The 26,656-nt window shown below is 52.4% G+C and overlaps 1 protein-coding gene across 5 annotated transcripts in view; it reads left to right on the plus strand.

The window, feature by feature from the left end:
* NTN1 (netrin 1) overlaps positions 1–26,656 on the plus strand; it is a 213,506-nt gene that overhangs the window by 41,244 nt on the left and 145,606 nt on the right. The window lies entirely within an intron of this gene.

Raw genomic sequence — 26,656 nt, forward strand, 5'->3', positions numbered from 1 at the left:
AAAAAAAAAAAAAAAGCAGTGGAGGACTTGAACAGGCCTTCTTCCCACAAAGTAGACAAATGAAGGCCAGTGTTGTACAGGTTCCAGTCCTGGCTGCTCCCCTTCTCATCCAACTTCCTGCTAATGCACCTGGGAAAGCAGCAGAAGACGGCCCAAGTGCTTGGATCATGGGCAGACCAGGATGGAGTTCCTGGCTTCTGCCTTCAGCCTGGCCCTGCCTTGGCTATTGTGGGCATTTGGAGGAGTGAACCAGCAGAATGAAGAGCTTTCTCTCTTTCTGGCTTTCCCTCCCTCTGCCTTTTCAAATACATAAATCTTTTGAAAAAAGACAAATGACCAGTGCAAATTTCATGAAAAGATACTCAGAACCATTTAGCCATCAGGGCTGATGAAAACCATAGAAGATAATAGTGTTGGTGAGGATGGGGGGAAGCTGGCATCCTCATGCATTGCTGGGAGGAGTCTGTGGTGGTGCATTAGGTAACAGCTGCTCAGCAGGTTGAACAGAGAGCTACAGTGTGACCGAGCAATTCCATTCCTAGGTGTGTATCCAAGGGGAACAAAAATACATATCTACACAAAAATGTATCTATGCATGCTCATTGGTAACATTATTCACAGTGGCCAGAAAATGGAAACAGTCCAAATGTCCATCCACTGATGAACGGGTAAATATTAAATATGGTCTATCCATATAGTGAAATCTTATTCGTCAGGGTCAGACATTGTGATGCAGGGAGTGGGGTAAGCCTATATTGGGACACCTGCATCCCAGAAGGGAGAGTTAGTTGGAGCCCTGCACCCTCTGCTGCTGCTTTTTTATTTCTTTGAAAGAGTTACAAACAGGGGGCTGGAGAGAGATCATCCATTCACTGGTTCACTCCCCAAATGGCTGCCACTGCTGGGGCTGGGCCAGGCTGAAGCTAGGAGCTTCTTCCAGGTCTCCCATGTGGGTAGTAGGGACCCAAGTACTTGGGCCACTCTCTGCTGCCTTCCCAGGCACATTAGCAGGGAGCTGGTTTGGAAGCGGAGCAGCCAGGACTTGAATTGGCACCCATATGGGATGTTGGCATGCTAACTCAGCCCTGGCTGTAACGACCATTTTGGGAGTAACCAGCGGATGGAAGAGCTCGCACGCTGTCTCCCCTCCTTTTCCTCACTGTCACTCTGCCTTTCAAACAAATAAATATATCTGTGTGTGTGTGTGTGTGTGTGTGTACGCATACATACATAAAGCTTGGGACACCTGCCAGGATTTGAAGCCCGGCTGTGCTTCCTGTTAATGCAAACCCTGGGAGGCAGCAGATGATGGCCGAGTACTTGGGTCCCTGCCACCGACACGAGAGACCCAGACTGAACGCCTGCCTGCCTTTGGCCTGGCCCAGCCCCAGCTGTTGCCGGCATTTGGGGGAGTGAACCAGAAGATGGAAGATCTTTTGTCTGTTTCTGTCCGTCTGCCTTTCAAATAAAAGTCAATGAAACACAACTTTTGAAAAAGAAAAAAAAAATCATTGACCACTTTTTCTTTCAAATTACAAATAATAATAATAAATAGAAAATCACCCTTGGGCAAAAAGTGCCTTGTAGTCATGGCCGCAGGCAGGAATCATGAATACTGCTCAAGTGAGCTGGTGAAAATATGAGAAAGGGGAGATTTTACACAGAGAATCTTTGCACAGTGTAGCAGGAAGTAGAGCAACCTGAGAACGAGGAAGCTGGGCAGAGGCCACCTTCGCAGGTGGTCAGGGTGACCGCCGTGGTCAGGGTGACCGCCGCGGTCAGGTGCCCACTGCTGCCGTGCTCTGAGGACACTGCATGGGCTCTGCAGGATTCTTGCTGAAAACACATCCCAAGTCTCATCGTGAGGCAGGCAGCGTCAGGCGTTCTAGAAAACAACTCTAGGAACTTTGAGGAATCCCAAGGTCATGAAAGACAAAGACCAAGGAACTGTCGCTAAGGGGGGTGACCCCACAGGCAGCATCAGATTCTGGGCTGGGTCCATTCTGGATCAGAGAAGGACTGTGGGGAGATGTGTGGTGAGATTGGAATATGGTTTATAGATATTAATTCCAATTTCCTGATTTATACAAAATTTAAAACAAGAGTTATTTTGCTTATTTGAGTGGTGGAGAGAGAGAGTGCACTCACCCACCGATTCACTCCCCAAATGCCTGTTATGACTGGGACCAGGCCCCACTGAAGCCAAGAGCTGGGAACTCAACCCAGGTCTCTGACGTGGTGACAGGAACTCAGCTACCTGAGCCGCCACTGCTGCCTCCCAGGGTCCATGTTACCAGGCAGCCAGAGACAGGAGCTGGAGCTGGGCCTTGAACTCAGGCCCTCCAGGGTAGGGTGCAGGCACCCCAGCTGTTGTATTCACCTCTGGGCTAAACACCTGCCCCAGTTCCCTGGTTGTGACCCCGTAGGAGTATGTGAGATATTAACATTTGGAGAAGTTGAGTGAAGGGCACAAAGAAATTCTTTGTACCATTTTGCCACTTTTTCTAAGTATAACTGAAAAAAAAATTGTTTTTAAGATTTATTTGTTGAGGCCGGCACCGCGGCTCACTAGGCTAATCCTCCGCCTAGTGGCGCTGGCACACCGGGTTCTAGTCCCGGTTGGGGCGCCGGATTCTGTCCTGGTTGCCCCTCTTCCAGGCCAGCTCTCTGCTGTGGCCAGGGAGTGCAGTGGAGGATGGCCCAGGTGCTTGGGCCCTGCACCCCATGGGAGACCAGGAGAAGCACCTGGCTCCTGGTTTCGGATCAGTGCAGTGCGCCGGCCGTGGCGGCCATTGGAGGGTGAACCAACGGCAAAGGAAGACCTTTCTCTCTGTCTCTCTCTCTCATTGTCCACTCTGCCTGTCAAAAAAAAAAAAAAAAAAAAAAAAAAAAGATTTATTTGTTTACTTGAAAGCAGAGTTACAGAGAGAAAGGTCTTCCATTTGCTGGTTCACTCTTCAAATGGCCACAATGGCCAGAACTGGGCCGATCCGGAGCCAGGAGCTTCTTCTGGGTCTCCCATGTGGGTACAGGGGCTCTAGGACTTGGGCCATCTTCCACTGCTTTCCCAGGTGCATCAGCAGGGAGCTGAATGGAAGTGCAGTAGCCGGGACTCGAACAGGAACCCATATGGGATGCTGGTGCTGCAGGCGGAGGCTTAACCTTCTACGCCACAGCGTCGGCCCTAAACTGAGAGAATTTTTAAAAAGCCACTGTTCTCAAGCATCACGAGCCCTAGTTTGAGAACCAGTGGTGTAGGTGAAGGAACTTGGGCTTTGGAATCACTTATGCTTCAGCTGGACTCTGGTCTCCATTATAGACCAACTGGATGTGGAGCCTCTGGACCTCAGTTTCCTCACCTGTGAAATGGGCACACTTATGTCTGCCTCCTGGGGCCGATGAAGTCAGAGCAGTGCTGGGGGTCCCAGGTGCTCAGGAAATGCCTGTCTTTTCCAGCAGTTAGTTCAGCTCCCCGACCCCCTCTCACCTTGGAGCGAGAGACAGACTCAGCTCTCTGTGCTGCGCTGTTGTAGCCCAGTGAGGAGCCACTTGAGCACCCTGGCCTGGCTGAGAAAAGGTGCATCATGGGGGAGGGGAGGGGGGGTGGGGTTGACCGGGGCTGAGATGGGGAGGCAGCCCTGGCAAGGGCAGGGGTACCCTGGGGGCCCCGGGAACGTGGCCTGGCCTCCGAGCTTTCTCACAGGCTGTGTTTGGCAGGCTGCTGAAAGCCACACGGACTTCAAACAGAAAAGCGTTTCCAGACACAAAGGCGGGCGCAACCTGGCCGCTGCCAGGCCTGGCTTGGCATCCAAGTTCAAAAACCCAGCTCCTCAGTGCTCCCCGGCCCCCCACTCCAGGAATGCCGGAGCTGCCTCCCAGCCTCCTCCATCGCTGGCCCTGGTGCTATTCATGAGGGCTGACCCAGGGAGCTGATCCTGGCGACAGCCGGGATCGGGCACCAGGCCCCGGGACAGGGATCCTTGCACCTGTCTGTAGCCTAGGCTCTTCCTGAAGGCAGTGTGGGTGGATGTGCTGTGGTGCTGTCTTCATTATTATTATTTTTCCCCCAGCTTTATTGAGCTAAAATTGTTTATACCGCATTGTAGCCATTTGCAATATACTTAGATCATGACAATTTTTTTTTCTTGTTGAGATTTATTTATTTATTTGAAAGGTAGAGTTACACAGAACGAGAAGGGGAGAGAGGGAGATCTCTTAGCCATTGGTTCATTCGCAAAGTGGCCACAGTGAATGGGGCTGGGCCAGGCCAGAGCCAGGAGCTGGGCACTCCATCCAGGACCCCAAGCACTTGGACCATCTTTCCACTGCTTTCCCAGGCACACTAGCAGGGAGCTGGATCCAAAGGGAGCAGCTGGATCTCAAACCAGTGCCCACATGAGATGCTGGTGTTGCAGGCGGAGGCTTAACCTGCTGTACCACAAAGCCAACCCCATCATGATGCCTTTTTTGTTTGTTTGTTTGTTTTTTTATTGTTTTTTTTTTTTTTTTTTTTGACAGGCAGAGTGGACAGAGAGAGAGACAGAGAGAAAGGTCTTCCTTTTGCCGTTGGTTAACCCTCCAATGTCCGCTGCGACCAGCACACTGCGCTGATCCGATGGCAGGAGCCAGGTACTTATCCTGGTCTCCCATGGGGTGCAGGGGCCAAGCACTTGGGCCATCCTCCACTGCACTCCCGGGCCACAGCAGAGAGCTGGCCTGGAAGAGGGGCAACCGGGACAGAATCCGGCGCCCCGACTGGGACTAGAACCGGATGTGCCAGAGCCGCTAAGTGGAGGATTAGCCTAGTGAGCCGCGGCGCTGGCCATCATGATGTCTTGATCAGCCCTCTGTATCCACAGGTTCCACGTCTGTGGATTTGGCCCACTGTGAGTCGAAAGTATTTGAAAAGAAAGTGGCACCTGTACCAAACATGTACAGACTTTTCCCCCTTGTCGTTACTCTCTAGTATCTGTATAACACGGATTTACACAGTGTGTACATTATGTTAGGTATCATAAGTCAGTTATAGGTGGTTTAAAGTATACTTAGGTTATCTGAAAATGCTATGCCACTTAATATGTTATATAATCTGAAGGACCGAGTGTTCGTGGATTTTGGGATCTGCAGGGCTTCCCAACCCTGCATGGCTGCCACAGGTAAGCTAGTGACCATGGCCATCACCCCACGTGGCTTCTCTGGTGTGTGTGCTGAGAATATTTGAGATCTTCTCTCCGAGTGGTTTTTCTGGTGCACAGTACCTGAGTGGTAGCCACCATCACCGCATGGCACAGTGGAGCTGCCTGTGTGCACAGCAAGCATGAGCTGGTATGTTCAGGCCAGAATGATTTGCTAATCAATACATCTGTCTACATCTGTCTCAACCTGCAATGAATCTGGGGTAGACACTCCTGGGTGTGCATAGGTGTATACCATATGTGAGTGTATATGTTACATATACACATGCACACATATGAGAGGAAGAGAAAGATGCCCTCAGTGTGTACCAGTAATAAATAAACCCGTATGCACTAGAACCTGTAGCACTACAGGTGGGCTCATGGGTGGTGCTCTGTGACAGGTAGAGTGTGAAGCCACTCAGGAGTCAACAGCTAGTCCTGCCTGCTCCAGGACTGGCTCCCACGAGCCCCTGCACCGGGAGCCTCAACCTGATCACCTCCCATTCTCATCAGCTCTGGTACATCCTAGACACCCCTCCTCCCCCCGCCCACGGCTGCTTTGGTAACAGCATTGGTTTCGGGAGATTTATGACTTCACTAAGTTTGCCCTTACGACTCCCCTGAGTGCCTTGCTCACTTAATTCATTAAGTTGATGAAGAACGAGGCCCTTGCTCAAGGCTGAGCTGGAGGACCGAGACCTTGGCAAGCTGCAGCCCCAGGCCGGTCCCGCCCACTGCCTGTCTGTGTTTGTGGATGGGCTCTTACTGGAGCCGACCACGCCCGTTTGTTCACACGCTGTCTGTGGCTGCTTTCCCTGCAAGAGCCGAGTGGCCTGCAAACCCTAAAGCAGTTATGATCTAGCCCTTTCCAGAAAACACTTGCTCACCCTGACCTTTGTCCTCAGCTGAATGATTCAGTGGGGTTTGAGAGAGCTGCCTTGCAAAAGCCTGCATTAGTGGTTACTTTGTTATCAATGAGTCAATTAAGAAAATCCCCGCATCCCAGAGAGTCTCCACACACAAATAAATCCTGGGGCAGAGGGCCTCGGTGGGCATCAGTGATGGAACTTCGGCAGTGCTGTTTCCTGCAGAGTCTCCCCCCAACCTTCCACAACACCCCACGTTCCCGGGAGCATGGGGGCTCTGGCTGCTGCCCTTGGGACCTCAGAGCCCAGCAGGATGGTGGCACTGGGCACGTGCTGTGTGGTTCGGTGATCCATGCACAGCACAGTGAAAAGTCTAGAAAGGAGTCCGTGTGGTCTCTTGCTCCTCCCTGGCAGTCTGTTTGGAGAGAACTCAGTAGAAGTTATGGAAGTCTGTTAACCTAGAGGACAGGACCAAATGGCTCACGGAGACAATGGCTTCATGGGTGAAAAGGGAGCATTTTGCCTCCCTTAGCCAAGGGCTCATGAAGCTCCACCCCCACCCCTGGCCCCAGGTCAGGCATATCTAAGGGTACTGTAAAATGGAATTAAGAGACAAGTTTATTTTAGCACAGAAAAATATCTTTTTTTTTTGAAATTCATGTATATATGAGATCTTCAAAAAGTTCATGGAAAAATGTCTATCACACACACAAAAGAAACCCTGCCTGGATTTCAAAAAATGTGTGCACTAAAATTAACTTACTATTTATTTATTTATTATTTACTTGAAAGCGTGACAGATCTTTCATCAAGTGGCTTACTCTCCAAATGTCTGCAGCAGCCAGGGCTGGGCCAGGCCGAAGCCGGGAGCCAGGAACTCCATCTGGGTCTCCCACGTGCGTGGCAGGGAGCCAAGTACTTGGGCCATCTTCCGCTGCTTTCCCAGATACCATAGCAGGAAATTGGATCAGAAACAGAATAGCAAGGACTCGAACCCACATTCCAGCACGGATGCTGGTGTTACACGTGTCAGCTCCACCCGCTGCACCGTAATGCTGACCCCCTAAACTTACCTTTAATTCCATCTTTCTTTTGTTTTTTTTTTAAATTTTTTTTTAAATTTTTTTTGACAGGCAGAGTGGACAGTGAGAGGGAGAGACAGAGAGAAAGGTCTTCCTTTTTGCCATTGGTTCACCCTCCAATGGCCGCTGCGGCTCGTGCACTGCACTGATCCGATGGCAGGAGCCAGGTGCTTCTCCTGGTCTCCCATGGGGTGCAGGGCCCAAGCACCTGGGCCATCCTCCACTGCACTCCCTGGCCACAGCAGAGAGCTGGCCTGGAAGAGGGCAACCGGGACAGAATCCGGCGCCCCGACCGGGACTAGAACCCGGTGTGCTGGCGCCGCAAGGCGGAGGATTAGCCTAGTGAGCCGCGGCGCTGGCCTTAATTCCATTTTCTATGAGCTTGTGCAGTGCCGAGACTCCTCTGCCAGGGGCAGGCATTTGGCTTAGTGGTTAATGTACTGGTTGGGACCCTCACACCCCGTATCAGAGTACCTGGGTTTGATCCTAGGTTCTAGCTCCAGCCTCCTGCTGATACCCACCCTGGGAGGCAGCAGGTGATGGCTCGAAAGAGGTTGCGTCCCTGCCACACACGTGGGAGACCTAAGTTTGGGTTCTCAGCTCCTGGCTGAGTTTTGGTTCAGCTCTGGTTTTTATGGGCATTTGGGGAGTGAACCAGAGGATGGGAGCTCTGTCTGTCTGTCTGTCTCTGCTGGCCTTTCCCAGGAGATTGGGTGGTTGCACATTTGCAGCAGTGGGGAACGTCGCTGGGTTCCTGACATCAGATTTTTTCGGCCGTAGGTAGGCGGCTGCATGGGAATGAAGGACAGATGGTGAGCACGAGTCTCTCCCTGGGTTCGCATTTCCTGTAGGGTTTTCATGGGGTTCCGCCCTTATTTGAGCAGTGTGGCGATTATCCAGAACCATGTGCCACACAGAGCGGGACCCTGGCCAGCTGAGAGGTTACCTCCAGGAGGAGCCTGGCATTCAGGGCTGTCTGTGACCCCAGGGCTGTGGGACCTGCCTCAACAGGGGAGGCGGCTGCTGCCTTGGCTGCTGCCAGGATGGAGGGTGCCAGGAAGAGGGGTGGCCAAGGGAGGGATTAAGCCCCCATTTGTTCCATAATGGGGGTATTCAGCCTGCCTGTGGAGGGGCGTCTTTCGTGGGAACAAGAACCTTTCCCCCCAATGCAGGATTTCTGAAAAGCTCCCTTGGGAGGCAGAAAGAAAGCGGGGGAGAAAGACATACTGTAGAGCAAAAATTGGAGGAAGAGAACCCAGGCCTTATGTCCAAAGGGAGAGAGAGATGACGCCGAGTGGTGGGGGTGCAGGGAGCTGCAAAGGGGCCGTGTTAGGCACTGGCATCTCTGGGGGGCCCCCCTGGGGTGGCTGCTGGGCCCAGAACTCGGAGCCCTGTCCTTCAGGAACACAGGCCCCCAGCCGGGCAGCACAACACCAGCTTTGGGATGCTAATGTGCCTTTGGGAGTGCTAAATGGAGCATTGCTCTTGCAACAAAGGGGCGAAATGAGGGGAGAAAGGAATTTTAGTTTTGAAGTTTCCTTAGGGGAGGGCCAGACATGGGTGGTGTAAATGGCCAGAAAGAAAGCTCCATCTGGGGCTGCCCTGGGGTTTGCTGGGTTTCCGCTGATGGAAGGACCCCTGGGTGGGTCCAGTCTGACCTTAGAAACTTGTGCCCATCTTGCTGCATTCACTCGTTCCTTCAGTGCATTTGAGCCAAGACTCACAGGAGAGGAAGCCCGGTGCAGGGTGGGAGACCAAGCATGGGGGCTCCTGATGTGGGAAGGAGCTGGCCATGTGTAAGGCCGGCAGGGAGGAAGAGGAGAGGGGAGGAAGACAGGAGGGCTGCAGGCTGGTGGATTTGATGCCGATTATGGGAAGCCGTTTGAAGGGTTTCAGGTAGGAGGTGACCTGTCTGGTTGCCGGCAGTCAATGGGGACCAAGGAGAAGCCAGGAAGGGCTGTGGGCTGGACAATAGGAGCTGGAGACCACCCAGCAGGTCCAGCTGGTGGCTCCATCCAGAGGCTGGAGAGCCTTGGTTCGGGGCCTACTGTAGGAGCAGTGAGGCCATCAGGGGACGTGCCTGTGGCCCTGGGTGTGGCATCTGAGCACTTAACCTTCATGCCCAGGCTCTGTTTGGACTCCAGAAACAGAATTTCCACCCTGAGAGATATGGCAAAGGCAGGGGCCCCCTGCTTGGGAAGCTTATTCAGAGCAACAGTCCGACGTTGATGGATGGAACCCTGTTGCTGACGGTGATGGACAGGTGTCACTGCCTGAGGGGCCGGGCGCCTTCATACCACAGCAGTTGTTTTGCTCAGATATTGTTTTGCCCAGCAGTGCACCTGCCACTGGCCATAGGGAGTGGCCTTGGAGCACCTGACCGAGCCTCAGAGCATGACTGGGATGTGTTATCATATGTTTGCGTTTCACCAGTGTCAATGTTGGGGGACCCGGGAGAAATGGCATGTGTGGCTCGTTGAGATGGGGGCACACCTGGAAGTGACATAGAGGGTTGCAGTGAGCTCTCTGAGGCCGTGATGTTATCTGGGTTGCCTTTTTGCCCCAAAGGCTTAGAAAAGGAAGAGATAGTTTATTCATTTGAAAGGCAAAATGATAGAGAGGGAGAGATCTTTCATCTGTTGGTTCACTCTCCCCATGGCTGCAACAGTCAGGGCTGAGCCAGGCTGAAGCCAGGAAGCAGGAACTCCATCTGGGTCTCCCATGTGGGTGGCAGAGGCCAGGGAGCTGGATCGGAAGTGGAGCAGCAGGAACTGGATTGGGTCCTCCAATATGGGCTGCTGCTGGTGGCTTAACCCGCAGCATGACATCACCCGCCACTTCTATGGCTTTTTATCCTCGGGATTCTTGCCACACACAGAATCTGCAGTGGGAGCTCTGTCGGGGGAACAGGTCAAAGCTGAGTTGCTGTGGCAGAAGAAGGTGATGTTGAAGGTGGGGGTTGGGGCACATCGTCCTGGTCCCTCCCATCCCCGTGTGGCCCAAGGATTCCCCCTTCAGTTTCAGGACAGTTCATGATGAGACATCTGGGACCAACCTACACAACCTTGCCTTTGACTGCTGAATTTACTGTGTAAGCAGCAGTAGATTGGAAGGTGTTGGCTGGGGTAAAACTGCCACCTGCAATGCTGGCATCCCAAAAGGACGCCAGTTCAAGTCCTGGCTGCTCCACTTCTGATCCAGCTCCCTGCTAATGGCCTGGGAAAGCAGCAGAAGATTGGCCAAGTGCTTGGGCCCCTGTCACCCATGTAGGAGACACAGAAGAAGCTCCTGGCTCTGGCCTGGTCCAGCCCTGGCCATTGTGGCCATTTGGGGAGTGAGCCAGCAGATGGAATATCTTTCCTCTCTCTCTCTCTCTCTCTCTCTCTCTCTCTCTCCCTTCCTCCACCTCCACCCCATAATTCTGACTTTCAAATAAATAAATTTTTTAAAACAAGAAAGAAGTACAGGGCTGGCACTGTGGCATAGCAGGTAAAGCTGCCGCCTGCAGTGCCAGCATCCCATATGGGCGCTGGTTCGAGACCTGGCTGCTCCACTTCTGATCCAGCTCTCTGCTATAACTTGGGAAAGCAGTGGAAGATGGCCTGAGTTCTTGGGCTCTTGCAGCCCCGTGGGAGATCTGGAAGAAGCTCCTGGCTCTTGGCTTCGGATTGGCCCAGCTCCAACCATTGTGGCCAAATGGGGAGTGAACCAGCAGATGGAAGACCTCTCTCTCTCTGCCTCTCCTTCTCTGTGTAACTCTGACTTTCAAATAAATAAATAAATCTTAAAAAAAATAAAAGAAGTGAATGTGAGTCAGAAGTTGCCTTAGTTTGTGTATAAAAAGGTGTTAGTATAAAAAAAGGCGTTGGCTGAGATGACTTGGTCACCTAACCCTCAGTTTTGCGTGGGAAATCAGAGGACGGCACACGGCCCCACGACCCCTGAGCCTGCCCCCCAGTGCTTGCTCAGGGTCAGCCCTGCCTCGCTTGCACCCTGCCCTTCCCAGCGTGGCCTGTTTGCCTCCCGCTCTCCATCTCTGTTCCCTTCCTCTCCCTCTTCTCACTGATTCCTCAGGCATTTTCCGTGCTGTAATATTCGGTAGCTGTTTCTTCCTCGTGTTTTATGATTCCTCTGCTGGTTGCTGTTTACACAACATCTCATTAAACAGCCAGGCAGGAGTGAAGCCTCCTGGACCACCTCATGGTCAGGCCTGAGGGTCCAGTGAGGGAATTTTCCAGAAAATTCCACGGACCCTCCTGAAGCACAATACTTTATTTCATCCGAGTCATTCTGCAAAGCAGTCTTTCTGAAGCACTTTATAGTTATCTGACTTTTTTTTTTTTTTTTTTAATGAGAAAGAGTGAGTTTCTATTTACTGGTTCACTCCCCCAAATGCCTGCAAGCAGCCGAGGCTGGGCCATCCCAAAACAGGGAATTCAACCCAGGTCTCCCACATGGGTGGCAGGAACCCAATGACCTGAGCCGTCACTGCTGCATCGTGGGTCGGCATTTTCAGCAAGCTGGCATTGGGAGCCAGAGGCAGGTGTCCAACCCAGACACCTTGATCTAGGAATTGGGCACCTTAACTGGCAGCTTCACCCTCAGGCCAATGACCCACCTCTTATCTCCCTTCTTAGGCATAATGTAGCTTTTCTGGCATGACTTGTGTCATCCACACGAATGTTAACTTGTATGTTGAGTGTAGGATGGACGTGCGGAGGGCCTTGATTCCGCCCCTCAGCGGCCCCAGATGGCCAAGTCTTGGGAGTTAGCATTGTGTGTTGAAAGCCTCACTTTTCTTATCCATCAAATGGGGATAATTGCACTATCTTGCACGATTTTTTATTTAAAGATTTATTTATTTGAAAGGCAGAGCTAGAGAGAGAGAGAGAGGGAGAGAGACAGAAGAAACAGAGAGAGGTCTTCCATCCACTTGTTCACTCCCCCATGGCTGCAATGACTTGGAACTGGGTCAGATCGAAGCCAGCTCTCTGCTGTGGCCTGGGAAAGCAGTGGAAGGTGGCTCAAGTGCTTGAGCCCTGCACCAGCGTGGGAGACCTGGCTCCTGGCTTCAGATCTGATCAGCTGTGCCCATTTGGGGAGTGCACTAGCAGATGGAACACCTTTCTCTCTTTTTCTTTCTCCCTCTCTCTCCCTCCCCATAATTCTACCTCTCAAATTAATAAATAAATCTTTGTTGGGGGGGGAACAGAGTGGGAAACTCAACAGATGCTAGGGAAGCTGGGTGTTTTCCATCACAAGTTTCTGTACTGGGTTTGACCGTTTTTACTTTTGTGAGTGCCAGGTATCAGGAAGTCCTCCATGGAGCCTTCATCTTTAAGGAGCTGAGAGAGAACAGACATGGAAGAGGCCGATGGTGCAGTAGTTTAGGAGCCCGCATTTTGGGGTCAGGCTGCCTGCGTTCTAATCCGGGCTCTGCCACTTCCTGGCCTTGTGACTTTGAGCAAGTTCCTTTCACGTCTGTGCACCTCTGTGTTGTCATTTAAAGAATGGGGGCAATTAAAGCACCCCTCTCCCAGGCTTAATACGAGCACTCGATAAGTTAACACAGGTGGAGCACCTAGAACAGTACCTGGCACGTAGAAAGCTCCATGCAACAGTAGCGTTCGTTGTGGCAGCCACAGCCCCATGGCCTGGGTGTACTATGTGAAGGTGTTTGAAGTTTGGTTCCCCTACGAAGAGCCCTGGGGAAAATGGAGCAGGTACAAGTTGAGGAACTTATACAAGTGCTCCAAAGCTAAATCCAGAATTGTCATGTGACCTAGCAATTCAGCTATGGCAGGGACTCCCAAGAAATGACAACAGGTATTGGAATAAATACCTGGATGTGAAAGCTCATAGCACCTTTGCTTATAGTAGCCACAAGTAGAAACAACCTAAATGCCTCCAGCAGGCAAGCACACACACACACACACCCACACACACCATGGTGTTCCAGCCCATGGACTGTCATGTAGCTGTGACAAGGAATGAAGTACTGACCCATGCTGCAGTGCGAATGAATCATGAAAACCTTAAGCTGGGGCTGGGTGCTGTGGCCATGGTGCAGCAGGTTAAAGTACTGCCTGCAATGCTGGCCTCCCCAGAGAAGCTCCGGTTTGAGTCCCGGCTGCTCTACTTCCCATCCAGCTCCGTGCTAGTGCACCTGGGAAGGCACTGGGAGGATGGTCCGACTGCTTGGGCCCCTGCTTCCCATCTGTGAGACCAGAATGGAGTTCCAGGCCTTGGACCAGCCCCAGCTGTTGTGGCCATGTGGGGAGTGGACTAGCGGATGGAAGGTCTCTCTTTCTCCCTCTCTCTGTAACTCTAGCTTTCAAATAAGATATATACATCTTTTTTTTTTTTTAAGATTTATTTATTTATTTGAAACTCAGAGTTACACAGAGGGAGAAGGAGAGGCAGAGAGAGAGAAAGAGAGGTCTTCTATCTGCTTGTTCACTCCCCAATTGGCCGCAATGGCCGGAGCTGCGCCGATCCTAAGCCAGGAGCCAGGAGCTTCCTCTGGGTCTTCCCATGTGGGTGCAGGGGCCCAAGGACTTGGGCCATCTTCTACTGCTTTCCCAGGCGATAGCAGATAACTGGATCAGAAGTGGAGCAGCCGGGTCTCGAACCAGTGCCTATATGGGATGCCAGCACTGCAGGTGGTGGCTTTACCAGCTACACCACAGCACGGGCACTGATACATAAATCTTAAAACAAAACCCAGAGCCTTCTGCCAAGTGAGAGAAGCCAGACCCAAGAGGTCACACACTACATGAACGTGAAGAACAGGCGAGGCAGATCAGTGGTTGCCAGGGGCTAGGAGAAGGGAGACATGGAGGGGGCCTGCTTCGTGGGTCTGGGGTATCCTTTGGGGGTGCTGAAAATGTTCTGGAACTGGGGAGGTGATGGTTGTGAACACTGAGAGTGCATCGAGCATCTGTGGATTCTATACTCACGCACTCTGGCTTATGATGGCATGGTATCCCGATAAGCCCATCGTGAACTGAAAATATCAGAAACGTGTCGGCTCTGCCTCGCTGCACATCCTCCCTCGCTGCTGAGCGCCGTTGCTCCCGTCCACAGGGAGCTGCGCTCGCTGCCCCATGGCAGTGCCACACAGGATAGGAGCTCGCAGCACCGCCCGGGGACAGATCCCGATTCAGATCTCGACTACGATTCCTATCAAATGCATCACAGCGCTTTGTCGCTGTTACAGACAGGAAGGCCACTGTAAGTCAGGGATGGTCTGTATTTTAAAGGTATTTTAAGTCTTCTGTGGATTTTATTCAATTAAAAAAAAAGACAAGACTCAGAAGAGCAGGTCCAAGCTGGAAGGGCTACGTGTGACTGAGTGACTGTGTTAGCTCAGGGGGCTGGAGAGGGGCGTGGCCGGGCAGTAAGGATGAGGAAAGTGGATGCATGCACATGCGTGTTTGCACGTGTGCATGTGTGTTCATATAGAACACCAACCGTTAAGATTAAGGTAGGCAGTGTAAGGATAGAGGTATATCACAGAAGATAGGCAGCAGTCCAGGAGACCTGGGTAACTGCCACGTGGGCGGTACCAGCCGTGGGCACGTACAGCAGACAGCCCAGGAAAGCATGAAGCTTTTTGCAGAAACACTGCAGTAGCCTGCGGCTCCACTTGTGATCCAGCTCTCCGCTAATGCACCTGGGAAAGCAGCCGAAGATGGCCAAGGGCTTGGGCCCCTGCACCCATGTGGGAGACCCACATGGAGTTCCTGGCTCCTGGCTTTGGTCCGGACCAGCCGTGGCCATTTGTGGAGTAAAGCAGTGTTTGGAAAATCTCTTTCTTGCTTTCTTTTTAATAAAGATTATTTATTTGAAAGGCAGAGTTACAGAGAGGAAGAGACAGAGAGAGAGAGGTCTTTCATCTGCTAGTTCACTCCCCAGATGGCCATAATGGCTGGAGCTGGGCTGATCTGAAGCCAGGAGCCAGGAACTTCTTCCAGGTCTCCTGTGTGTGTGCAGCCAGGACTGGACCGAGTGCTCAGATGGGATGCAGGCGCTACAGGCTGGGGCTTTAACCTGCTGCACCATAGCACCGGCACTGGTCATTGTTACATTTTGATGACCACAGGCTTTCTTGGTATGAAACTGTCTAAACTACAAACCAGGGTCCATGGCCTAACAAAGGTGTTTATGCCCCTTCCTAGGCTCCAGCAGCCATCCAGAAAACGCTTTTTGGGCTTAACATGTAGGAATTTTTAGGACGTTTTGAGGAATGATAGCAACATATTTGAACTGAGACCCTTCTGGAAATTTCAGGCCAGACAATTCTTTAGCCAGAATGTTTTTCAAGCTATTGGATGCTTTTTTTTTTTTTAAGGCCCCTCTCCATTATGGCTATACAGAAATATGATTTCTCCAGGTGTGCCTTTAGCACTTGATTCTTCTGTAGCAACCTGAGCCTGTAGGGAAGGGAGGAAACCCTGCCACCCTGGGTTTCAAAAGGTTTTGAAATGCTAATTCACGCTGGGAGAGACTCTGACAGCTTGGAATGTGATGAAGGGCAATCAGGCACCTTGATTACTACAGGAGTGTGAAAGGTAAATTGCTGCTACCCACGAAGTCGCCGGCTTTTCAGGAGAAAGCTCTGGGAAATAGCACTTCACATTATGCTCAGAGATTGCATTTCACGGAGCAGGGGATGGGGCGACCTGACACCCGGCGCATCTGCAGGTGTGACAGCGTCAACTCATCGTAAAAATCCAACAGCATTCCCCAGCTTACGGAAGAAAGAGATCGGTGCTGGGAAGCGTTTTCAGACTTTGCTATGAGCCTGTCAACATTCTGAAGGCTCGTCTTCCTGAACCACTTTTCCCATTTCCCGCTGAGAAATCCTGTCCCAGAAATGAGATTATCAATACCTTTTCTTCTTCTTCTTTTTTTTTTTTTTTTTTTTGCTGTAAAGGAAAGACTAATTTTTCATCTGTTCTGTACTTCTTTCATAGCTGTTATCATGAATGACTTGCAAAGCTTTGTTGTATTTTTGCTACAGTTAGCACACGCCAGGGTGTTTTTCCCTGGTTCAAGCTTGAAAGCCAGAGGTAGCCCATCTCTGGCCAAAGTTCTCTGCCCTCCTATTGAAAGAGGCTAGTACAGGTGATCAGCAAAGGTACTGGTTTAGCCAAGGCCAAGGACTGTGTACACCTAGAGGAAGCAGCCGGTGTCATAGTCGCTGTTATAGCAGCCTGCTCATAGGAGGGAGGGGAACTCTGTGTCACTTGTTTCCTAGTATGATTTGTTAAATGTTGCACTCATTAAGTTCTGGCTGCTCCACTTCTGACCCAGCTCCCTGCTAATGCACCTGGGAAAACAGCAGAGGGTGGCCCAAGTGCTTGGACCCCTGTTACCCACCCAGGAGAGCTGTATAGGGTTCCTGGCTTGTGGGCTAGCCCTGGCCATTGTGGCCAAATGGGGAGTGAGCCAGGAGATGGCTGCTCCCTCTCTCTGTCTCTTTCTCTCTCCCTCTGTCACTCCGCCTTTCAAATAAATAAATAAATATTAGAAAAAAATGCAGAGCATCCTAGTTCTTTAGCTCCCTCATGGCAGTCCCTGTTGCTCGTTCAAGGTCTAGTGGGTAGGAGTTGCCGGTTGTTCACCTTGGAGGGGTAGGAAAGAGGGTGGATATTCTGTAGGTGAGGAGGGGAGGGGGAGTGTGCTGAGTCAATGGTCTTGTCCTTGCTGAGGGCAGAAGCTGGTCGGGGCTGTTTGCACATCAGCTCCTGCGTGCGTGCTCACTTCCATCCGGCCGTCCCTAAGCCTTCTCTGCCTTCTCCCCTGGCTGCTGCTCCTCTGTGATCTCCATGGCCACGAACTCACTGCAGGATTCTCCCCACTCCCTCCTATACCTGCCCTCTGCAGGCGGCTCGTCCATTCTCACGGATCCACAGAAAGCCAGCAAAACCTCTGACCTCTCTGGCCCTGGCCTTGTCTTTGAACTTGAGACCCACACGCAGCTCCCTGGATCTCGCTTGTGCTGGGATATGTGACGGGCAGTTCACCCTGCTCCAGAGTCTTCCTCCAAGTCTCTCATCAGCGATACCTGCTTCTCAGTCTGTTTCGTGTCATCCCTGAAACTGTCACCGTCTGTCCACTTGGAATGGCTGTGGCAGCCGCTTTCTTGGTCCCTGCCTCTGCGTGTGTCCTGCCTTGGTCCATTTTTCTGCATGGTGACCATGGGACCTTAATAAAAAACAGCCCTGTCTTCTTTAAACCTGGAGCAGAGGCTGGGCATTTGGTGCAGCAGTTAGGACACTGTCCGGGACTCCCGGGTCCCCGCTGGAGCACCTGGCTTTGCATCCTGGCTCTGCTCCTGATCCAGCTCCCTGCAAATGCACACTGTGGGACGCAGCAGTGATGGCTCAGGTACTTGGGTCCCTGCCACCTACCTGGGAGACCTCAGTTGAGTTCCCAGTTCCTGGCTTTGGCTTGGCCCAGCCTTGGCAGTTACAGGCATTTGGGGAGTGAACCAAAATGGATGGAAGATCCCTGTCCCTGTCTGTCTCTCTCTCTCTCTTTCAAATCAATGATTTAAGAGAAAAAGAAGACGCCCAGTGGCTTCCATGGCACTGCAGAGGAGTCCCCTTCCCTGCCAATCTGGCCCCAGCCCGCGTGTCCCTGTGGCCTGCGCATGCTGCGGCCATGCTGCCTTCCTGTTTTCTCACTTACTGAGCTCAAACTTGCTGCTCTTCTCTCTTCCTTTGCCTGCTTCTTTCTCCTTCCCCAGTTTTCTGCTCAGTTCCCTCACTCAGACGGGACTGCCCTGACTCTAACTTTCACAATGGGATATTATCTCATTGATGGTTTCATTTGCCCAATGAACGCCTGTCTCTGCTCCCTAGATGGTCCATGCTGTGAGGGCAGGTCCCAAGTCTGCATTGAGGTCGCTGCGCCCCAGCACCCCTGGCCCAGCTCTGGGTGCAGGGCATGAGCTTAGGATACCATCCTGGGTGGAGGGAGGCATGGATGGCCCGGGAGCAGGACGCTGAGCCTTTCTAGTTGTGGATGTGCTTAGCTGGAAGGGAAAGGAGTGGAAATGTGATCACTTCACCATATGCTGACAAGTTCCAAGGAAAGCAGGAAAGCTTAATTTAAACCAATTATTCTAATTAGCAGGGCTGACCATAGTATGCACTAACTCCTCATCTGTCATTTTAATCCTAGCTTCTCTGCTAGACTATCTGGCCTGAGATTACATGTACTCACTTCTGTCTGGAAAAATGTATAAAATATATATGTACAATGTATGCATGTAGGGAATTCAGTAGATGGATACTCCAAGGGGACACATTAATAGGATGCTAATACACCAGTCAAATGCAGTAAAAGATGTTGTTGATTAGGAAAATCAGTGGTTCTATTACAGACATGAAGGTCAAACAGAAGACATTCAATAGCAGATATGCAGAATGGTAGAATTAAACCCATGGGATGCCTGAGCAGTATTGAAGCACTCTTCAAATGACTTTGAAATTTTATTTATTTATTTTTAAGATTTATTCATTTATTTGAAAGGCAAAATTAGAGAGAGAGAGAGAGAGAGAGAGAGAGAAATGTCTTCCATGTGCTTGTTCACTCTCCAAATGGCTGCAACGGCCTGGGCTGTGCCAGGCTGAAGCCAGGAGTCAGGAGCTTCTTCCGGGTCTCCCACATGGGTGCAGGGACCATTAGCGGAGAGCTGGATTGGAAGTGCAGCAGGCACAACTTGAACTGGTGCCCATATGAGATTGCTGGTATTGTAGATGGTGGCTTAATTTGCTGCACCACAATGCCAGCCCCAAATGACTTTTTTTTTTTTTTTGTAACAATTTATTTATTTAACAGAGTGGCAGAGAGAGGGAGGGAGAGACATAGAAAGAAAGAGATCTTCCATGTACTTGTTCACTTCCCAAATGACCACATCAGCCGGGGCTGGGTCAGGCTGAAACCAGGAGCCAGGAATTCCATCCAAGTCTTCCCACATGGGTGGCAGGGACCCAAATACTTGGGCCGACTTCCACTGCTTTCCAAATAGCCTTAGCAGGGGGCTGCAGGAAAAGTGGAGCAGCTGGGACTGGAACCAGTGCTCCGATATGGGATGGTGGCGTCTGCAATACTAGCAGCAACAAACGACTTCTTTTTTAAAAATATTTATTTATTTATTTATCTATCTGAAAGTCAGAGTTACACAGATAGAGAAAAAGAGGCAGAAAGAGAGAGAGGTTTTCCATTCGCTGGTTCACTCCCCAACTGGCCGCAACGGCTGGAGCTATGCCGATCCGAAGCCAAAAGCCAGGAGCTTCTTCCAGGTCTCCCACATGGATGCAGGGGCCCAAGGACTTGGGCCATCTTCTACTGCTTTCCCAGACCATAGCAGAGCTAGATCGAAAGAGGAGCAGCCAGGACTTGAACCCGCGCCCATATAGGATGCCGGCACTGCAGGCAGTGGCTTTACTTGCTATGCCACAGCACCGGTGCCCAAATGACTCTTAGGTTATTGATCATACCTTCAGTAGAGTGTGGAAGCTGAGCCTGAGGAGGGGATGTATGTTCTGAGTTCTAGAATAAGCCCTAGAAGATAAACGCTCTGGGTCCTAGTTCTGTGAGCCTCCGGTTACCGGTTACCGTAGGACAATGGTTTTCTTTGTATTGAATACCTTTGTCAGTGGCTTAAGGTGGATTCATCTGCATACATCCTGGCTGCACACTCATCCACACACCCCTTGTGCATTGGCCAAGGGCCACCAGAGCTGACGTCCCTGTATCTTAACAGAGCCAAGCCCTAACCCTTTGGCCTGGAGTTGGAGGCCCGTCTTGGTGTGTCCCAAAGCTCGCATCTTTCAAGCCTCTTCAGTGGCTTCTTGTGCCTCCTTGTGTTTATCTTGCACGACTTTCCCTTGGGCTTGGGAGCTGGAGTTCTTCCCAGGCTATCTGTCCAGCCCCTTAGCAGGTGAGATGGTGGTGAGGGCTCCAGGCGTGGGCCATGAGTGCCAGGATATCCCTTGTGGGCCAGGAGACCCCCTGCTCTGACTGCAGCCCTTACCTTTGCTTCTGCCTCCTTAGAATTTAGCCGGCGTCTCTAAGCTCAGTGCTTTCTGGAACGTCCGACTCATTGGAGACACTTCACAAATATTGATGGAATAAATGACCGGGTTAAAAGGGGATTGATGAGCTTAGGAAAGAACCTTCTCTTGGGTGTGAACAGAGTCAGGAATGCTCCTCCTTAATGGGCCTTGTCTCATTTTAAGACCTTTTGGAAGGAACACGGCGTCAGCCTGCAGTTTCCATGGGGGGACCTAAGACACAGGAAGGCGAGCAGCTGGCGTCCAGACCACAGGGCAGCGGTCCACGCTGACCCTTACCTCCCTTCCTGGCTGGACACGCCTCCACCCTTCCGTAACTACTGGAATAAGCGCATCTGCTCCCCAGGGGAGGAAGCCAAGTTTTCCTATCCTTGCAAATAACCTCTGGCTCCCCGGCCTGGTATCCTCCACTGTTTTTGAAGAAGCAGGACCAGGAGCGTGGCATTGATGAATTCTAGAATCCTCTAGGGCAAGGGAGCTGTTAAAACACATTTCTCAGCTGTCCAGTTGGAACCGCGTAGATACCAAGGTCTCACTTCCCCTTCCAGGAATTTTCCTATGAAAACTTTTCAGAGATCTCTTCCACTAGTTTATGGTTATGGGAATTTAAAAAAAAAAAAAGAGTGGAAATTAAGACTTAGAGACATTTCTTTTTCTTTAATGATCAGTTTAATTTCCACTTTATTGGTTTTCTGTTATTCCAGGGCAGAAGAATGAAGTGTTTTTTTCCCTTTCCTATGTCGTAACTAGGAAACCTCAGCAGACTGCGTGGAAGCTATTTTGGTTGTCTATGGATTAATCACTTTCGCTGTGTTAAAAACAAAATCGTGGAGCCAAAGAGGCCACTTCCTCTGCAGGAGGAGCTGGCGTCTTCGAGCACTTTTGTCCCTGGAACTTGTATGGATTCTTCACCCTGGGGGTGAGGGGCTAGCCTTGTCTGCATCTCAGGGACACGGTATCTTGTCCCCACGTGGCATTTGGGGACAGAAGGGCCAAAAGCTAGGAAGTAAGACTGGGAGGAGCCCAAGGAGAGGCATCGCACGGGTCTTCTGGTTGCTCCTAAGAGAGACGGGGCGAGGTGGGCCCCGTGTGTGCAACGTGTTGGAAGCTTTGATCTCCTCTGTGGCTCTGCTCTGCCTCCTTGGTGAGCGTGCCAAGGACAGACAGGCCAGGGGAACCAGCTGTGGATCATCCTCCCCCTCTCCGGGGGAAGTGCTTGGTGGGTAACCCAGCTGCAGGTGGCAGCCTTGGGGAGGAAGGGGTGAGCCGATCCAGTGACGCCCCCGTCTCTCTCTCAGTGGGCTGGTGTCGTCTAGCAGGTGAAGGATGAGTTTGTCTGAATTCAAGCCCTAGTTGTACTGCATCTTATTGCTGAGGTTTCTGGCAGGTACCTGGGTCACTTAGGTGACTTGGTTTCTCTTCGTATCTATTAGAAGTGATAACCCTTGTTATCCATGTGCTATTATTATTATGTACCCTCACGTGATTGCTGGTTAGAGGGATTCGTCCAAGTGCTGGGAGCCATGTTGGGTTCACAGCAGGTACTCGATGTGTGTCAGCTGTGCCAGGAGGACGCCTCATCTGGGCCGCTTTCCCCCTTCCAAGGTGGGGCTTCTTTGGCCTTGGTTGATGCTCAGTTTGCCATTTAGAGCCATCGTAAAGACCCCAGAGGCAGACACAGGGCAGCCTCTGCTCTTGAAGCCCAACCCCCTGAGACTCTGGATAAGTGGAAGAAGTGAGATGAAAAGAGGGAATGAGGACCTCCGTCTCCCGCCTCCTTGTCCTGCGCCGTGGCCATGCATCCAAGCAGCTGCCCCAAGAGTCCTGGGCATCCACGTGGCAAAGGTGTCATTGTGTGGGGGCTGGGTGCGCAACTCCCGCTTCCCAAGCCTCGTGGGAGACTCCATTTCAAACTGTTCCCACCCGGTGTGATGGCCTCCATCGCTTCCCACCAGAGCCTTCCTGTGGTCCAAGCTCTCCCCGGCCCCTACGGATGGCAGGGGCTCCAACCTTCTGGAACTTTCCGTATTGTGAGCAGAGCCACAAAGCTTGAAGGCTGCAGCGCTGGGGGGCGACAGCTTCTTTTCAGCTCCGCTAGCTGCCGTGGGGCGCCTGCTCTCTCTGAGGGCACAGATCCTTTTTCGAGGCAGCACGGATCGACCGGGCACTGATACCCTGGGGGGGGGGGGGCGTTTCTCTTAGCGTTTCTCCGGCTTTCAAAGGGCAGCCTGTGGAACTGCCGCATTAAGCTGCCGCCATGGTCCAGAGCTTGCTCTAAGCCTGTTTTGATCACTTTTCTAATATCATGATATTTCTTCACATTCTCAGTAATTAGACGCCCTAATCCCTCCATTCTACTCGGTTTGACCTTTATCTTAAATTAAATTTTTTTTAATAGGAAGGTTAAAAAACAAACACCTCTCCTGCCACAATAAATGTGTTGGGGAAGAAAATGATGTATTAAAACAGATGATCATTTCTAAGTCCCAAGCTGTCACACCTCACGGAGGCCAGAGGACCTGGCCCACACCCAACCCTCGGGCAGGTCCTCCAGCAGCAGGTGAAAGGGGTGGCCACCTGCCTGCTGGGACCAGGGGAGACCCCATTCCTCTGCCCTCCAGCCAGCAGCCTTGAGTGGAAGCTTGGGGGGCATTGCAGTGGCTGATGCTGCTGCTGTCGGTTTCTCTGGACCCCATGAAAGGCACTAAAGCTGTCTCCAGAGCCATGGCCAGCATCTGTTTCCCCCCAGAATTCCGAAGGCTTTAAAATCTGAATTGGATGCTGGGGTCCTCTGGCTGGGTGATTGACGAGGGTGTGAGAAGTTGCCTTTAGTGGCGTGGTGGTCCCTGTGTGGCACAGCCCTTTGGCAGGTGCTGTTGCTTCCACATCCTTATGGAGGGACCTCCATGGGGTCTGAGCAGCCAGGCAGCCTGGAGACATGGGAGGGAAGCGGGACCACGAAACAGAGCTCTCTGCCCTTCACCCGGCTGAGGTCTGGCCAGGTCTCGGGCTGGAGTCGCGCGGGGAGCATCTTTCCCATGTGCCCCGTCCTATCCTGGGGGTCCCCGTGAAGTCCCGCACCCAGCTCTCAGCCTCACAGCCGCCCCCGTCCCTGGTGGCCCTGGAGCCTGGGTTATTTGCTGTTTTTTCAAGCGAGCACCACACCCTCGCACTGTCTGCCAAGAAGGACCATTGTTCGTGAGAATTTCTCCCTGGCTGCCACTCACTCTGCGATGCACTGCTCTGCGCCTGTGGCCTGAATGATTCCTTTTGCTTTTCAACCCCACCCTCGCCCCTGACTTACCCCTGCCTTCTCTCCACGGAGCTTTCTCTCTCCGTCTCCTGCCCCGGTCGGCAGGAAATTCGAGAGTGGCCACTTGACCTGGCCCCCAGAGCAACTTTGCATCCTGACCTCGAAGAGGAGGCTGCGGGGGAGACGGGTGGGGCGGGTCTGCTGCAGAGGCTGACGCCCAAGATGGGGGTGCAGCCCGGGTCACCTCAGTGTGTGTGTGGGGGGGCGTACAGCAGCCTTGGGAAGTGGGTGGGAGGCAGGGGGTGGGGTGGGAAAGAGAGGGAAGGTAGGCTAAAGAATGCAAACCAATCTCTCTGCCCCCAGAACGGAGCTGATTAACCTGGCCCTGCCAAGCCCGACTTCCTTGTCTCCAGACCCCTTGGCACACAGGCCCCGTGTCTGGCAGAAACCGTCCTCATCAGGGAACCGGCGGAGCAGCTGCTGTGACGTTGCTTTTCCTGTCCTCCCTGGCAGTCCCGAGTAGGCCTGTTTACTTTTTTCCTTTCCCTTGCCTTCCCCACCCTCCTGTAGCAGGGAGTTGGTTCTGGTTAATGTTGAAGATCATAACATGATTACCCCAAAGTCTCATGAAATTAAATCACTTTTCTTCAAAGAGAAAGGGGTGGAGGTAGTGGGGCGGGGGTGGGGGGAGCGTCTGGCTGGTGGGCCGGTGAGGGGCGGGCGGATATTGAAAGCAGGCTGGCAGCTGTACTTTGCACGGTGGCAGTGGAGGAGGCCAGGCAGCCATGGACAGACAGACAGACGGATGGAGGCTGGGGTTTGCAAACGGTGTCGAGGGGGAGGGAGAGGAGGAAGAAGAGGTGGTGGAGGAGGAGGAGGGGGCTTCCACCTGGGCCCCAGACACCTGTCTCCTGTGCACAGGGGCTTGGGGGTGGGGTGGGGTGGCAGATGGGACTCAGAGCCGTAGAGTGAAAGGGCATGCAGACAAGCTGAACCTGAGAATGACGTGGCTGGGAAGAACTTGAACGCTCTGAGCCGGTTCCTGGGCGAGAGCTGCCTCACCTCTCTTCCTGGGAGTTGGTGGGGTCGGGGCACCCCTGGAAGGGCAGCTGGAATGGAGATCTCAGTCTAAGCAGGCACAGCACTCATGGCGGGGTGGGGAGTGGGGGCACAGGCACCTGCGTGTCCTGTTGAATCAGGTTTCCAGACTCCACACATTTTAGGGGTTGAGAACCCTCGAGGTCACCCAGCGTCTGACCTCCTACCCAGTGTGCGTGCAGCCTCTGCTTGGTCCCCTGCAGGGGTGAGCGACCACACTCTCATCAGGCCAGTTCTTGATGAGGCAGTCTGGGAAAAGACACCTGTGTATCTGCTGGGGACATGGGGCACAGGGGTCCCGCTCGGTCAGCGCCTGGCTTGGCTTGAGTTGGACTTGCTGTGGGCGTGGCGTCTTCTTTGGCCTGAGTTCTTGGTGCTGTGGCAGGTTCAGTGCCTCCTGCGTCTGGGATTTCCTGGGCTGTCTCCCACCGCATTTCAGTGGATTTGCAAGGGAAACAGGAAAGAGATGTCACGTGGGACTAGGACCTGGACAAGGCGCCATTCTTGTGGCCAGGGTCCCAGTACCCTGAGCTCTTTGGGGACAGTGACCAGCCCAGGAGGCGCAGGAACTGGTGTTCTGTTGGAGTGAAGACCCTAGGGGATTGGTGTCTTGGTGCAGAGATCTAGAGGGAAACTGGAAAAAAAAAAAAAAAAAAATCTTAGAGGAGGCATTGAGGCCGACTGCTCGCACCGGGTGGAGATATAACCAGTGTGGGAAGGAAACCTGACTTTGGGGTGGTAGCTTCCCGCAGGACAGCGGCGGGTAAGTTCAGCAGCTGCGTTTTTCTGAGGGATTAAGGATGGGACGCGGCCAGCCAGCTCTGGTTGGAGCTCGGTGCCGTGACTCATTCTCTTCAAGGGTCACCGAGCGTCTCTCTACGCGTGCCCTTGGGCTGAACTCCTCACCTGGCCGGCCTTCTCGAAAATGTGTGTCATTCCTTGCGAGGCAGAGCCGTGGACATCAGTGGAAATTTGTCTCCACTGCTGAAAAAACAACCCCAGGTTCCTGACTCGTGGGCTTCAGACGTGTGATGGTGAAGGATGGAGCCGACTTCTCTGGTTTTCTCCAAACAGATCCAAGTGGACAGATCCAGACCGGCGTCCTGTCCACTTTTGTAGCCACCTGCAGGGAGAAAACACTTCTTCCTCTGGCCAGGAGAGCCCCCTGGGAGAAAGACGGTCTTGTTACTCTGTAACCACAGTTAGTTTTGATCCAAAACAACATCGCTCAAGCTTGATCCCCGAGCTGAGCCTGTTCTCCAAATTTGACACCCAAGGTTTGGAGCTGGCTGCAGAAGTCCTGCGCAGGTCCAGGCGGTGGGGAGCTGCCAGCATCGGGCATGCTCAGAAGTCCCCAAGGGTAGCTTCCAGAGACGAGAAGGCTTTGGGCAGTGGTGAGCAATCACTCTGCCTTCCCCAGCTTCCTGAGGGACCTACTCAAAGCCATGTATGTGCATGGGGTTGTGGGATATTCTGGCTTGGGAAAAAGTCAGCCTCACTGCGATGTGCTCAGGCCTGGTTGGTTTGTGTACCAGAGTGTTTAAGAGGTAGAGACTGGGGCTGGGTTACCTGAGTTCAAGTCCCAGCTCTGCCACTTACACATGCTTCAAGGTCAAGTTCCCTACATGTCTGTGCCTCAATGTTTCCATCTATTACATGGAACTCTCTGAGGGTCTGTATTAGCTAGCTGGCTTTTTGCTACTACAAGGAACTACCAAAGACAAGCTGAGGCTCACGGTTTTAGAGAGTTGCAGGCCGTAAGACAGGTGGACCCCATTGGTCCGGCCACGTTGTGAGGCTGGAGGATGGCGGTGGTGGAGTGTGCAGAAGAGGGATCCCATGGCAAGCTAGAAATACAGGCCCAACTCTGGCTTCTGTAATCAAAACTCGCAGGAGAACCACCAGTGACCCATGAACCCCGCACTGGGCTGAATGCCACAATTGGATCCAACCTCCACCCTCCCAGCACTATGACCTTAAGACTTTGGGGAGCAGTTAATGTGTGCAATGAGTTGGAGAGGCAAATCACACTCAAGCCACAGCGGTCTTGCCTGGTCCGTGTTAGGAGGAGTTGACCGTGGTAGTTGAG

This window comes from Oryctolagus cuniculus, chromosome 17, assembly GCF_051225735.1.
Source record: "Oryctolagus cuniculus isolate XC-2025 breed Fujian yellow rabbit chromosome 17, ASM5122573v1, whole genome shotgun sequence".
Taxonomy (NCBI): Eukaryota; Metazoa; Chordata; class Mammalia; order Lagomorpha; family Leporidae; genus Oryctolagus; species Oryctolagus cuniculus.